Below are 14,378 nucleotides of genomic sequence, written 5' to 3' on the forward strand. Positions count from 1 at the left end.
TGATTGGAGTACTACAATGGGGGCCAGAAGGACTTCAGATGGAGCAAGGAAAGAAGGAGTACTGCTGGAGTACCTTTGTACATTAGAGAATGTTTTTACTGTGTAGCACTGGAGGGCAATGACAATAACGTTGAGTGTGAATGGGTGGGAATCAGGGGAAAGGCCAACCAGACAGACATTCTGGTGGGAGCCTGTTAGAGACCACACAACCAGGATAAACCCTACTATAAGTAGCTGATATTTCAAAACAGTGCTGCTGTTGGAGGCTTCAACCTGCCAGATACCTGCTGCATACACAACACAGAAGAGAGAGGAGACAGTCTAGGAGGTTTCAGAAGTATGTGGAAGAGAACTTCCTGATCTCTTGGTCAGAGAGGTGCCTCACTGGACCTGCTGGTTACAAACAGACAAGGGTTGGTGGGAAATGTGGTGATCAAAGGCTGTGGGGCACAGCTACCAGGAAATTAGGGAACTTTCCAGTACTTGGTGAAGAAGGAGACAGGTCTACCCTGAACTTCTGTAGGGTGGACTTTGGTCTATTCAGGTCACTGTTATGAAGAGTACATTGCAAAGTCAGCCCATAAAATCAAAAATGGGCCCAGGAAGGCTGGAATCTTGTAGGTAGAGGAGCAGATTGTCCTTTTATGGTGGGAAAGCAGATTGGACTGGCTGAGCAAGGATTTTTCCCAGAAAGTGAGGGAAAGAGGAGTGTGTATGACCTTTGGAAAAAGGGACAGAAAGACAGGAAATGCTCAGGGATGTTATTAGATCATGTAGAAAGAAAGCTTTTACACTGCTTTTTTTAAGACATTTTTAGCAAAATCAGTACCATTTTATGTCTGACATTTTATTCCCTTTCCATAAGTCAATCATTATTTTATTTGCTCTTTAGTAGTGACTATCAGTCTATGCCTATGAGAGAAAAGAACATAAGCCCATTATACTAACTACAAACAAAATAAGAAATAAAATACTTAAAAAAAATTATTGAAACATAAATGCATTTCCAAAAGCAACAGGTGAAGGTTTCAGGGCTTTCCTGATGTTCAGAAACATGAATAAGCATTGCTAATATTTTTTTTCATGCATTTTAAGCCCATAAAAAGATGTTCTATCTTTATGTAATGAAAACATAATGAAAAGTAATGTTCTAATTATATGAAAATTTATGCTTTGTCTTCAAAACACCATATCTTTTCAGAGTTCAGGTTGGAAACAGAAATTTACTGTATTCAACATAATATACCTAGCTTTTCAGACAATTATTTGGCTATCACCCCTTTTTGGCTTTTTTTAGTCTTTTCTAAACTGTTTCACTTACTTGAAAAAGTTTTGATTTAAACTTGAATGCCTACAATGTTACAGTATGTATTGTTACAGAGCCTTGAATGACTTTTGAGTTGTTGCTTATACAAGGTCTTCCAACTATATAAAGAGTCAAATCTTATTAAATAGTTCCAGTGCAGGTTTAAGTTTGGTTTTACTGTGCTGTACTCTCTTCCAGTGGATAATTTGCATTGAACAATGGAAAATTTAGTGTCTTCCATAGTGTCTGCTTCTCTACCACAGAAGTATACACTTAAAAAACTGATTAAAATAATCTACAATGAAAAATGTATGTGAAAAGCCACTTACTACAACTGCAGTAGCAAAGCCAATAGAGCCACAATGCTAGAGAAAGTCAATAATAGGCCACAGAGGATGATTGTATTATGGCAACTCTGTAACAGGATTTTGGGCACTACCTTAACAATCAGAAGACAATTTATTAAGTGATGCAGGCAGAAGTACTTTAAACACTGAAGCTCCTTTTTGCATTGTGTCTTGTTTTGCATAAGTAACAATACATATGATATTAATTAATAAGCACTAGAATGTTTTGTAGTTGCTAGTAAGCATGCTACTTGATTAGGAAAAAAGTATGGGGTTTGTATGTTCTTTTATGATAATACATTTCTATAGAATTTTACATTCTTCCTTCATTTAATCTTTTACAAGATTAATTTAAAGATTATACATCCTTTTATATAAGGTCACATTTTAAAAAGCTTTTATATCAAGTGGACCATGACTGCTCAATATACCTATTAAAATCGAAGATATTGTTCATTACTGAGAAGGAGTACTCATTAAGCTAATAGAAAGATACTTTTTTTTTTCCCTATTCAAGCTAAAACTAACCCCCCTTATACATCTACAAAGGGGCTAGCAAGAAATTAACCTGTAAAACCATGGAGCAATACTTTCTATTCATTCCACATATAACCTCTCATTAAAATTAGAAACAGCATTTCAGCTCCTGGATCCTGACACCTTATGTTGAGTGAAACTGTAAGAGGTATGTTCTGTATTCCTTCTGTGTGCAAAATTGCCACAGATGTCAGCAAAAGAAAACAAATTAGTTTAGGCTTTACCCTGCTGGTATAGTAAGTCAGACTAATAAGTCATTTAGAAACAATCCCAGGCCCTTGAGCATCTGTGGAGTTAAGACAAGGGCAACTTTCTAGTAACCTCAGGGAGAAAGTAATCCCTATCTTAAGTTTATGCAGATACCTATATTTTCCTTCCCTTCCTAAGCATAGTCACACTTTCATGTTGGTTCAAATGCAACATATTTGTCTCAGAGGGATATAAATGGACTGAGCATACACAATACACCAGTGAAACATCAGGCAATGGAACTGGAAAATGAGCATTCTTCTCTACTAGCTAAGGGACAGGTACCTTCAGTTCCTCAAGGCTCTCTAATATTTCCCAAATGACAGCTTAAAAATATGGGAATTAATATCTGCCATAGCAGAAACAGCTACTGTTGAGCAGACTCCTCTTCTTCTTCCCTCAGTGATGAACCTCTGAGGAGCATTGTTTACAGTCTACAAAAAAGCTTGGACATAACTTGTAAGAATTTATGGTTTTGTGCACAAACAACTCCAAACTTTAAAGCTGAGTATTCTCTAGCTGCTTCAGCCACATGTTTGATCATTGTTACAACCTCACACTACAGTAACTCTTATTAGTTGCCTTGATCAGTAATCTTTCCTAGCAGGCAAATTGCTAATGTGTCAAATTTTCACTTTGACTTAAACGTAGCATAAGAATTTTGATCTGTCACTTGGACTGCTTATTGGACCAAGAAGTAAATCAAATGAGTATGGATATCTCTAGATGAAAGAGTGGCAATAATATAGTCTGGTAGGGAAATTAGCGTCAAAAAATATGCCATTCACATGTGTTGGAAACTTCACCTTTGCATTTGAGAAGCATCCAAGCACAACGTACAATTACTATCAACTTTTACTTCAAAATTTATTATTTTCAATTCCACCGAGGTCTCCAATTGCTTTACTATATATCACATCCTAAATCAGCTCCTTGAACTGATGAACTTCCTTGAACTCTTCCCTTAAAAAAACTCAATCCAAACCAAACCAACCAACCAAATCAAACTAGCCAATCAACCAGTAAAAAAAAAACAAACCTCTTAATGTACGCTCTTGTAAAAACCAAATGCAAAACCAAACAGAAAAAAGCACTTCACCTGACACCAGAAAAGAAGTTACTTAGCTCTATAAAATCAAATATAATAATAAGGCAGCAATGTAGTTATACAATACAATAATCCTTCTGGACTATGAAGGAAATAATCAAGCTGATGTAGAATGAATTTGTGGTTGTTGTGGTTTGTTGCAGAAACCATATACTATGGTTACTCTAAGTGTTATGATACAGTTCCTAGGCTTGCCAGGTGGGCTACTGATACAGAGTACACTGTCATAATGCTAATAAAAATTTAATGTAACTTTTGAAACATCTAACATAACCAGATTGGTTTGGTTTGTATTTTAATATCTATTGTTCCTGTTGTTGTGTTCTGCAAAAGGAATAGGCCAAAGTAACACATCCTTTGCACTTTTATACTTTATTCAAGATTTAAAAAAAAAGTCTGTGAATGAAAGAGTTTCTTAAAAGAAGGTGATATTTTCTCTGAGGTATACTCATTTCAGAGGAAACACCTTTCTATGGTCAACACTGGAAATAAACATGTAGCTACTGAAAACTTAATGAAAACCTATTGTAAATTTGACCTTAATAAAGATATTATCCAGTATCATCTTCTTCTTCTGTTTTAGTTCTAGAAAATGAATGTAGGAATGAATAGAACCATCTTTATCAGTTTGTAGTCCTTTCAACGTCTCTAAATTTTCTGTTTCACTTTATATTCAATTTCTACTTCTATTCAGCCAGCTAATGATTGTCTGTTATTAAGCAAGAATGTATTTTCAACCAGTAATCTGACAGATTTTTTTAATGTATTTTAATCTGCTTTTAAACTGTAACTTCTAAAGCCATGACTTTTGAAAATCCTTCTTGAAGGAAAATGAATAATATGTACTGTATTTTTGATAGAAATGTTATATGAGTAGACAATACTTGCTAGAGAAATTTACAACAACTTCAGTATTAATCACATGGTTGTCTGAACACCTGGAGTAATTTGGTTTATGTTATTTTTCTGTTTGGAACTTCATTTTACACTTCCCTGTTTAGGATAGGGTCAAAATGTATAAAAAACAGCCTGTAATTATGCTAACAAGACCAAGAAAACCTTCATCACTTTTTCCTTCATCTCAGCTTGCTCTTTTCTTTTTTTGTACTCCCATAGCACCCATTTGAATTACTTGGCAAACTCTGTGAAATGAAAATCAAAATTGACAGCATCTAGAAAAGAACACTCTACCCTTGCATAATTTTCATCCAAATGTTTATTTTAAGTTATGAATACAAGTATCAGGATATTAATATAAGTAGAAACTTTAATGATCCACTTGCATTTAGGTGAGATCCAAATAGCTTCTTAGCCTTCAATTTTGATATGAAATGTTTTGTGTCCTGCTCTTATTAGAGTCTCTCAACATGCATTGGCTGTCTTAAAACCTTATTTCTTCTCAACAAATGAAGTCACTAATGTGATTTTTTGTTTGTACTAATCAGATTTGATAGAGAATCTGTCTCAATATAATTTGAAATGTTTTTGTAGTAGCTCACTGATATTGTTAGAACTGAGAAGAATAGAATAAATCCACACAGGTGAGGAAGTGTGAACTAAACAGACACAGGCTTTTGAAAAGATCCATAACTCTTTTCTATTTCTTTGGGGCACAGATTATTTTAAATTCTGTTCTCACATTTGCAGGTTAGAGGAAAGTAATGTAAATTTCTTTTTTTTTCCAACTGTACTGAAGATGAACAGAATTAAATGTGTTGATGATGGCACATCTGCAGCAGAAGTAGTGTCTTGAACCCTTTGCATTTAGATATATACACTTGCTTTATTTTCCTCTCTCAAGAATGGATTTACCTAATAGACTCTTTTCCTTCCCTTATGTCTGGGTTAGAAATAGGACAAAAAAAGAGATGTGGATTGCCAAAAAGAGAGTCCACTTGTGAGTTCACAAAGTTCATCATGTTCTGGTTGCCAGGAAAATTTTTGTTAGGAGATGTCAGCTCTGTATTGCTTGGTTTAATGGTGCAGTGGGATAGAACATACTCAGTTAAAATCATTCAGAACAAGGTATCTGAATAAGTTTGAGCTGTAAAAGAAAATTAAGTTTGTATATGTAAGATGGGTGGGGGTTTTTGTTCTTTCTTTCTTCTTTTGGTGGGGATTTTCTCTGAATTGAGCACATAGTGTTGGACTTATCATTAAAATAAAGAATTATACCTCCACATTTCTGTGTCAGGTTCAGATTCTTGCTTTGAGATGTGGAGCCATAACTATGTTTACAAGGGAAGTTCAGCAAAACTGTTAAACTGTTGATAAGATAAAACAGAGTATGTTGATCAAGCCTTTTTCTTTAATTTACTAAAATTTCTAGCAGAAAATCTTCATCCTCCTTTTGCTTAAAAACATTTGAAACAATGTCCCACAATGGAAAATGTTATGTCTCCAGTTATTTGGAAGTAGCACTACTAGTTATGCATAGAATACAATCACACAACATTTTTCTTTATTAAAACCCATAATAAATTAATGTCATTGTTTTCTTATCAATTAAATCTCTAACTATAATTAAGCAATTTTTCAACAAAAAGACCCTGAAATGATAATCGCATCAAACTAATTTTATTGCGTTTGAAGAACTGAATTCTACTACTCTTTCTCTTTACATAAGCTTTGTTATACATCAGTCCCAGAGAGCATGTAAAAAAAAGGAGTAACTTAATAAAGTTTTTTTATAAGTTCATCTTGCATAGATGATGGTCCATAGGTCAAACTATCCTACCATTTAAAAGCATCTCCAAGAATTAATCCAATATTCTTGACTGGCAAAATATCAAGCTTCCACTACTTTTGCAGTGGTGGCATTAGTAAAATCAATACCCTAAGCAAAAAAGATTATTATTCCTCCCCACTCCTTTCCAGAAATTCATAAACAATTAGATCTGTGGAAGAGATTGTTCTCTTTATGCATACAGTTTTAGAGGTATATAAATTACTACTTCTTTTGTAGGAAGCAATAAATATAGATTAATACCTAAAACTAACTGGCAAGAAAAGAGTTACTCTTTTGCCAGTACTTATAATTCTGCAGATGCTTCTAGTTATTCATCAGTTAGGCTTCAGAAGTGGACTGCTTGTCTGGGGGATATAAAAAAATTTCTTTGTCAGCAAGAATCACGAGCCTCATAGGAGAGAAATAACCCAGCAGCTGGGAGTAAATAAGCATGAGTTTGTTAAGTTGGGACAATATATTGAGTGGTTTATCTCCATTTTCCCACTCTGTCATATAAGAGATGCTATGAAAAAAACCCCAGATTTTATTGGACTGGGTTCGTAAATAGACATAGATATCTATGGCAAGAACTACACTGACCTGAAACACCGATAGAGAGGAAATATGGTGAATGGTTTATACCTATATCCAGTGAGGATCAAGAAACCATTTCTTAACTCACCCTAAGGGAATATGAATTCCTTATTTGAGTTTTTAATAATATCATTTGCAATGTAATATGAAAATATTTTCCAAGGAAATGACCATGTAAGCCTAAATTCAACCTTCCATTTGAGGAGGTCAAAATTACTCATGAAAAGTGCTGTATCTACCAGGTATCAAGTCAACGCCATCTTATCACATTCTCTCACTTTCCTTCTCCCTGCCTTATGAATGATGAATTCCCAGCAGTTGTGAAGAATCATCTAGCATGTTGGAGCATACTCCTGCCCAACAGGTGGCTAAATAATTTTGTGAACCAGTAAATTTGAAACTTTTAGGCAAAAACAGAACCTGAAGTGAAACACACTACTCTTCAGTTCTCTAAGGCATTTTGTTCGTCAATAAATAAATAAAATAGTATATATAATTTTCTTATTCTGTATTTTATATATAATGACAGTTAGCAATATATTTTCTAAAGTATTGTCTCATGATATTATATCATATCTGATATATTAGACGAGCTCTGAGTCAAGTGCATCTTGCTTGCAGACTCTGTTCCGGCTGAAAGGCTTCAATGTGCTTGACAGATGCTGGAAAAGAGGCACAGCAAGACGAAGCAGTCCAGGGGATTCCTGTAGTATGCTGAGGATAATTTTTAATCCAGGTGATGGACTACAAGATTGGAGGATAGAAATTACTAGACTTGTTGCTTACCAGGACACACAAACTAGAGAGGTCAAGATTGGTTGAGCCTTGACTTAAAGTATAATGACCTGCTGAAATTCACATGTTTGAAATATATGGGCCAGGTGAAGACCAGGCAGGACACTGAACTTTAAAGACCATCTTATCAATTGTTTAAGGAAAGGGACCCCTGTAAAATTGGTCTAAGATAACAAGGGCTGAATAGAGCTTGCAGCTCTTTAAGAACTTTGTTCTTAAAACAAAGGGCAGTCATTCTCATTCCCACATATTCCCAAAAATATAAGAATAAAACACAGGCAGCGTCAACTGGGACATATCTCCTAAGAACTATGTAAGGTGAGGAAAAGGAATGACAGGGCACTGTCAAAGTAATGACAGCTGGAGTTTAATTTGGCAAGGCATGCTAAAAATAATAAAAAAAGTTTTGGTCAGAAAATGAAGATTAAAAAATATATCTGATGAATAGGTTAAGAGAACTTATGAAAATTGACATGGAGAAGGCTGAAATACCCCACAATATTTTTTAGTTTCTTCAGATTATTTTTTCAATATTCTGTTTTCAAGGGTGCTATCTCTTCCCACATCTTAAGTTCCTTAACATCAAGGTAGGGACAGGACAACAAGTAAGCTCAGATTTGAGGCCATGTGAGTCCCCTGAACATGCACAAGTACATTCCAAAGTGTTCAGGAAATTGTTTGATGTATTTGCCAAGCCAAGCATTTGAAAAGTCATGAAAGTCTATTCTTTCTTGCTAATATGTAAAAAATCCTAGAAGAAGAAATCTGGAAAATGTTTAACCTGCCACACCACATCAGTGCCCTGTTAGCCCTATTTCTCTGTTTCTGCCTTGAACATTATTAAAGAAAATAATTATTTAGAACTCAGGAAGGAATTTGGACTTTGCAATACTGGTTTGTGTCCTTACGAAATGGTTTCCCTAAATGCCTAAAGATTTTTTATAACTGATTGGAAAAAATAATTATAGGTTTTCGGTAGATTCTAAAATTTCTCTACAGGAAAAAGTAATCTCATTTAATTAAGATTAAAAAAAGGAAAAAGAAAAGTAAGAAATAGACAAATCTTACTACCTGCTTCAAACTTACCTAGATTGAAATATTCCACATATTCCAGTCAAACTGCTATGTTTGATTTTGGGTTTGTCATACCCATTCAATGTTTCCTTCTGCTGACAAAATTCTTGATAGAGTCAGTGTTTCATTTGTGTCATACTCCTATTTTCTCCTAAGGTCTACTCATCCTGCAGCTGGACTACAGCTACTGTGATATAATGCAGACTTGAGCACCCTGAACTACTGCAAGGCATCAGTGTATCCGAGAATTTATGAGCTGACTAAAGAGCATCTGTTATAAAGAATGTGGTTTTGTGCACCCAAATGACAGCCAGATCGCACCTGATACTGCAGCTCCACTGAACACTAAATAAAGTTAGACTATTCTGGGATACAGGGTTTTAAAGATACATTGAACAAGCCGAAATAAAGTATTTTTTATTTCAAGACTGTCAGTGTTTCCTCTAAGTGGACACAAAGAAAGGCAAAATTGCTTTGCATATTTTTGATACCTCCAAATGTCTCTAGGATTCATCATTTTAGAAAGTATGTGAAATTAATTAATAACTTTATTATCCTCTTGCTATATTATATGCCTAATTAAAGATGTTAAACTTTTTTAAAGATACCATGATGAGCGTTCAAACAAAAATTATATTTTGGAATGATCAGGGAGAAAAAAGGTGGGTACCTAGTTGTTAAAATGTTGTAAAAACTTACATTATTTTGAATTCTTTATGGGAAAAAATATGTACTTCAAAACATGTTGAGCAATTAAATTTTTCCTACAGGAAAAAAAAGCAGGAGAGGGTGCACACATCACAAAAGTTAACTACTGGGAATTTTCCATCTATTTAGATAAAGATCATATTTTAAATATATTCAGTAGCTCAGTTTTAATACATGGATTGAATGAAGGTAGCTTGGAGCAGCGGCCAGAAGATGAATGAATGCCCAGGCTAGGAGAAAAGTCCAGCCAGCCTCCAGCCAATCGGGCACTGCCCAGACTCGAAATCCGGGCCCTGTGCCCAAGCGATGTTGAGCTTGAGGGCAGTTGGTCGCGAATGGAGAGACTCCAAAGCTGCAGGCGTGGAAGAAAGGGCAACTAAGAGCTTCTGGGGGAAGGAGATTTTATTGGAAGAGGTAGGGATGGACCAGGGAGCCGAAGTCTGAGCCCCGAGGCAAGGAAAAACCCCGGGTTATAAAGGGATGGGGAGGGGTTTGGGATAACAAATCAGGAAAGGGGTAGGGAGGGTACAGCTGAGACTGACAACTAAGGGAAACCAACAGGACAGGGTTTTGGGTGGGGCCCTGGCCCCTGAGCCAATCACCTGATACCCCAGCCAGAAGCTTCTGGAAAAAGGGGCAGGGGTGCCGAGTGACAGGCGGGTGGCCAGGGGAGGGGAACATACGAGATACATTAGGGGGACCATGGAAACATGGGAGGGGCACAGTAATTGACAAGAACTGGAACTTGGGCAGAACCATCAACTTAACAATAAGGGGGGAACAGACCTGTTTGGAAACGAACCCCAACATCTCCCCCTTTTTTGTTTTAAACAAAAGGAGGAGGAATGGCGAAGGTATAACGCAAACTAAATAGAAGTTTGGGTCTGCTCCATCTCGGCGAGGTTCGGGTTAGAGTCTTCTGAATCTGGGCGATCGGAGGAGGCTGACTCCCAGTCCTCACCTCCAGGGACTTCCACCCGGTTGATGTCGGGGATGGTGATTGTCTTCATTATAAGTCTCTTAACGAGTCCCCAAACAATGGAGCAGGCTACCAAAACCACAAACAAAACCAACAGGGCTAACAAAACAGATCTCAAAACGGAGCCTGCCCAGCCCGACAGTCCCCATCCTCGGAAAAGGTCCCCCAGCCAGTCTGATGTTTGCTGCTGAATGTCATGCACCAGGCCTTTCATCTTTTGTATGGCTGCCCTCGCGTCCTTGGCCTTGGACGATAGATTAAGACAGCAGAGGCCCTCGAACTCCTCACAGCTATGATGATGTAAAAGCAGCAGGAAATCAATCGCTGCTCTGTTTTGGAGTGTCGCCTTCCTCGTAGTTTCCTCGTCTGTTAGGAGGTCCGACAGCGTGGCTGATGTCAAATTGGCTTGCTTGGCAACCCAACACTCTAGGTGGGCCAATTCACCTAGAGACTTGGCGATCGACACCCATGGCAAAAACAGGGTGACGGCCACACTTTTAGGTTTGGACCAATGAATAATTTCGGAGTAGCAATCTGGGTCGAGATCCTTGAGATCTCTTTTGGTGCGGGTTGAATTAGATTGCGCTCTCTTTATTTTCCAATCTTGAATTTGCGTGTTGTTGGGTGTAAGCAGCGTCAGCCGCCCAATGGTACAGGGGCCTCCGACCAGGCGAGAGGGGATGCCTGCCCACACCCGGTCTCCGCAAATGAAAAAGATCCCCCGGGGTAGAGACAGCGGCTGTCCAGCGTAGGTGGATGGGTAGTAGATGTGGAAGGTTGAATTGCACCATAAGCCGGCAGTGTATTCTTCTTTGAACTGTCTCATATGTTCAAACCGTTTGTCCCCGGGGGAGGGAGAATAAACAAACTGAAAACAAAAGGAGGCGTTGGCGGAGCCGAGCAACTCAAGTTGGGACGATTCGGTGCTCATGGGAGCTAAGTTCTTAATTGCGTCCCTCCACACGAACCTGGGGTCAACTGACGAGGGGATGGGTTTGGCAGCTAAAGCAATAAGGGGAGGACCAATAGGGTAGGGAATTTGAATGGGGGAGAGAGGGATCCCCACAAGGCAGGTCGACATGGGGTCCTCTGCTGATGCCAGGTTGAGGCATATATGTTCCTGGCCGAGGGCACTTGCGAGGGTACGCCACACATTGGCCTTGGGCTGGGGGACGATCCAAGGGTCCGCTGGTGGAATGACGAACCCGACGAGGAGGGCTGTCCAGATGACGAAGAGGCTGGTTAGGTCCATCGCAGTAACTAAAAGCAGACAAGAGGGAGAGACATAAGTAACAAACTCAAACAAGGTTCTGCCCAATGCAGGGAGAGTCTCAGAAAGAGGGCAACTCCATCCCCCAGGGTTTCCGCCGCCGCCGCCAACACGCTCTAGTGACTTGCTCTGCGTTTTCTGCCCTTGGAGCCTTCCCAGGGCGGAAGGGCTTGACCCATTTCGCTGGAATCCACCTCGGACCTGAGGGAGTGGACACGCAAGCGTAACCCCTTCCCCAGGTCACGAGGTCAAAGGGCCCCTCCATTTTCCAGGTCTCCGGATCCTTAATGAGGACAGGAGGCCTGGCCCTGGGTTGCAGCTGCTCGTGTCGCCCGAAGTGTCGCACAATGGGCGGGTTGAGGTTCTCAAAGGAACAGTTCAAGAAATTGATGGTATAAAGTGCCCTTGCGAGACGGATATGGGGGGACTCCACCTTCACTGCCACTCGCTGTTGGTCTAAGACTCTCTTAAGGCTCTGGTGGGTCCTTTTCACCACGGCTTGGCCTGTCGGGGAATAGGGGATGCCGGTCTTATGTTCTATTCCCCATTGCTGCAGGAAGCTTCGCAGCTCCCTGGACTTGTACGCCGGGCTGTTGTCTGTTTTGAGAACCTTAGGGATGCCCAGGACAGCGAACGCTTGAAGCAGATGCTTCTCACAATCCGCCGCCCTTTCCCCTGTGTGGGCAGAGGCATAGACTGCGCCAGAGAAAGTGTCCACAGAAACATGAACAAACTGAAGCCGGCCAAAAGATGGAATGTGGGTGACATCCATCTGCCACACCTCACAACTTGATAGACCTCTGGGGTTAGCTCCTAAAGGGATGGATGGGAGCTGATGGGACTGGCAATGGGGACATGTAGCCACGATCGCCTTGGCCTGTTCGCGGGTTAGATGGAACTGTCGAACAAGGCCAGGGGCGTTTTGATGGAATCGCTGATGGCTGATCTTTGCCTGACCGAACAGATCGGGGAGAGGGGCAGCTTGAACTGGAGCGGCAAGGGCGTCAGCGCGCCTGTTGCCCTCCGCAATGAACCCCGGCAAATCGGTGTGAGACCTGACGTGCATCACATAGTATGGTTGCTCTCAGTGGGAGACTAAATGCACGAGCTTTGAGAGCAAATTAAACAAAGGAATGTTTGATACCTCTTGTAAGATGGCGTTCTCAGCTCTGGACACTACACCTGCTACATAAGCCGAATCCGTAACAAGATTGAACGGCTCAGAGAACCTCTCAAAGGCCCTGACGACTGCGTCTAACTCAGCAATCTGAGGCGATCCTTCTACCTCAGTGATATCGGCCTCCCACCGCTGAGTCTGAGGATCCTTCCAAGTCATGACTGGCTTGTGGGATGCTCCAGACGCGTCTGTGAAAACTGTCAAAGCCTTCAAAGGGGTCCTACTTTGAACCGTTTTGATAGATAATGTAAATTCCTGGTTGAACAATTTATGGGCCGGCCGATCAACTGCAATTTGGCCGGTGTAGCTGTCCAAAGCGAATTGGAGCATTTCGTTGGTCTCCAGGAGGTGATCAAGCATTTTTCTTTTTAGATGGCCCGAATCAAATTTTAATGGAATGTGTATGCACTCAAAGTCCACACCTGTCAGCTCTCTGATCCGCGATCTGGCCTTTCGGATCAGTTCTGCCACCAGCTCGGCGGGCTGCGTCATCCTCTTGGACCTGTGATGGCTGAGGAATACCCACTCTATGATTAAGAGGGGATCTCCCGAGCCCCGGTCCTTGCCTTTGATGGTCACGTCCCATTGAAAAATCACCCCATGGAGGTGTGGCAGTTTACCCAGAATGACGAATTTAAATGGCAGACCCGGATGGCTTCTGTGGGCCTGCCTGGCTGAGATAGAATTTTGGATTTTCTCTAGCGCTGCCTGGGCCTCTGGGGTAAGGGACCTTGGAGAACTAAGCTCCTCTCCCCCTTTCAATAAATTGAAAAGGGGGGCTAGGTCTTCAGTTGGAATGCCTAGCCAAGGCCTTACCCAGTTCAAAGACCCACACAGTTGGTGGACATCCGCCAGGTTTTTTATGTTAGTTTTAATAGCCAATTTCTGCAGAACAACGGTCCGCTTTGTTATTTCAAGACCCAGGTACTTCCAGGGTGGCATCCGTTGAATCTTTTCGTGCTGAAGCTCGAACCCTGCACCAATCAATACATCGATTGTCAGGTCAAGTGCGTGGGTAAGTAGGTCGCTAGTCGGAGCACACACCAAGATGTCATCCATGTAGTGATATATAATTGTGTCTTTGGTGGCTGCACGTATCGGGGACGGCAAGGAAGTGACATACCATTGACAGATCACTGGGCTGTTCTTCATGCCCTGAGGAAGGACCCGCCAATGGTAGCGCTTACTTGGGGCTTCACGGTTGATAGAGGGAACCGTGAAGGCGAAACGCGGAGCATCGTCCGGGTGTAGGGGAATTTGGAAAAAACAATCCTTTATATCAATGACTGCCAAATTCCAATTTTGGGGGAGCATTGTGGGGGACGGCATCCCTGGTTGGAGAGGCCCCATATCTTCGATGATATTATTAATTTGGCGGAGGTCGTGAAGGAGCCGCCACTTATCTTTGTTGGACTTTTTGATGACAAACACTGGGGAGTTCCACGGAGACGTGGTCTCCACCAGGTTGCCCTTGAGTAGCTGCTCCTTGACGAGCTCGTTGAGCGC

Source organism: Molothrus aeneus, chromosome Z, assembly GCF_037042795.1.
Source record: "Molothrus aeneus isolate 106 chromosome Z, BPBGC_Maene_1.0, whole genome shotgun sequence".
In the NCBI taxonomy this organism is placed as follows: domain Eukaryota; kingdom Metazoa; phylum Chordata; class Aves; order Passeriformes; family Icteridae; genus Molothrus; species Molothrus aeneus.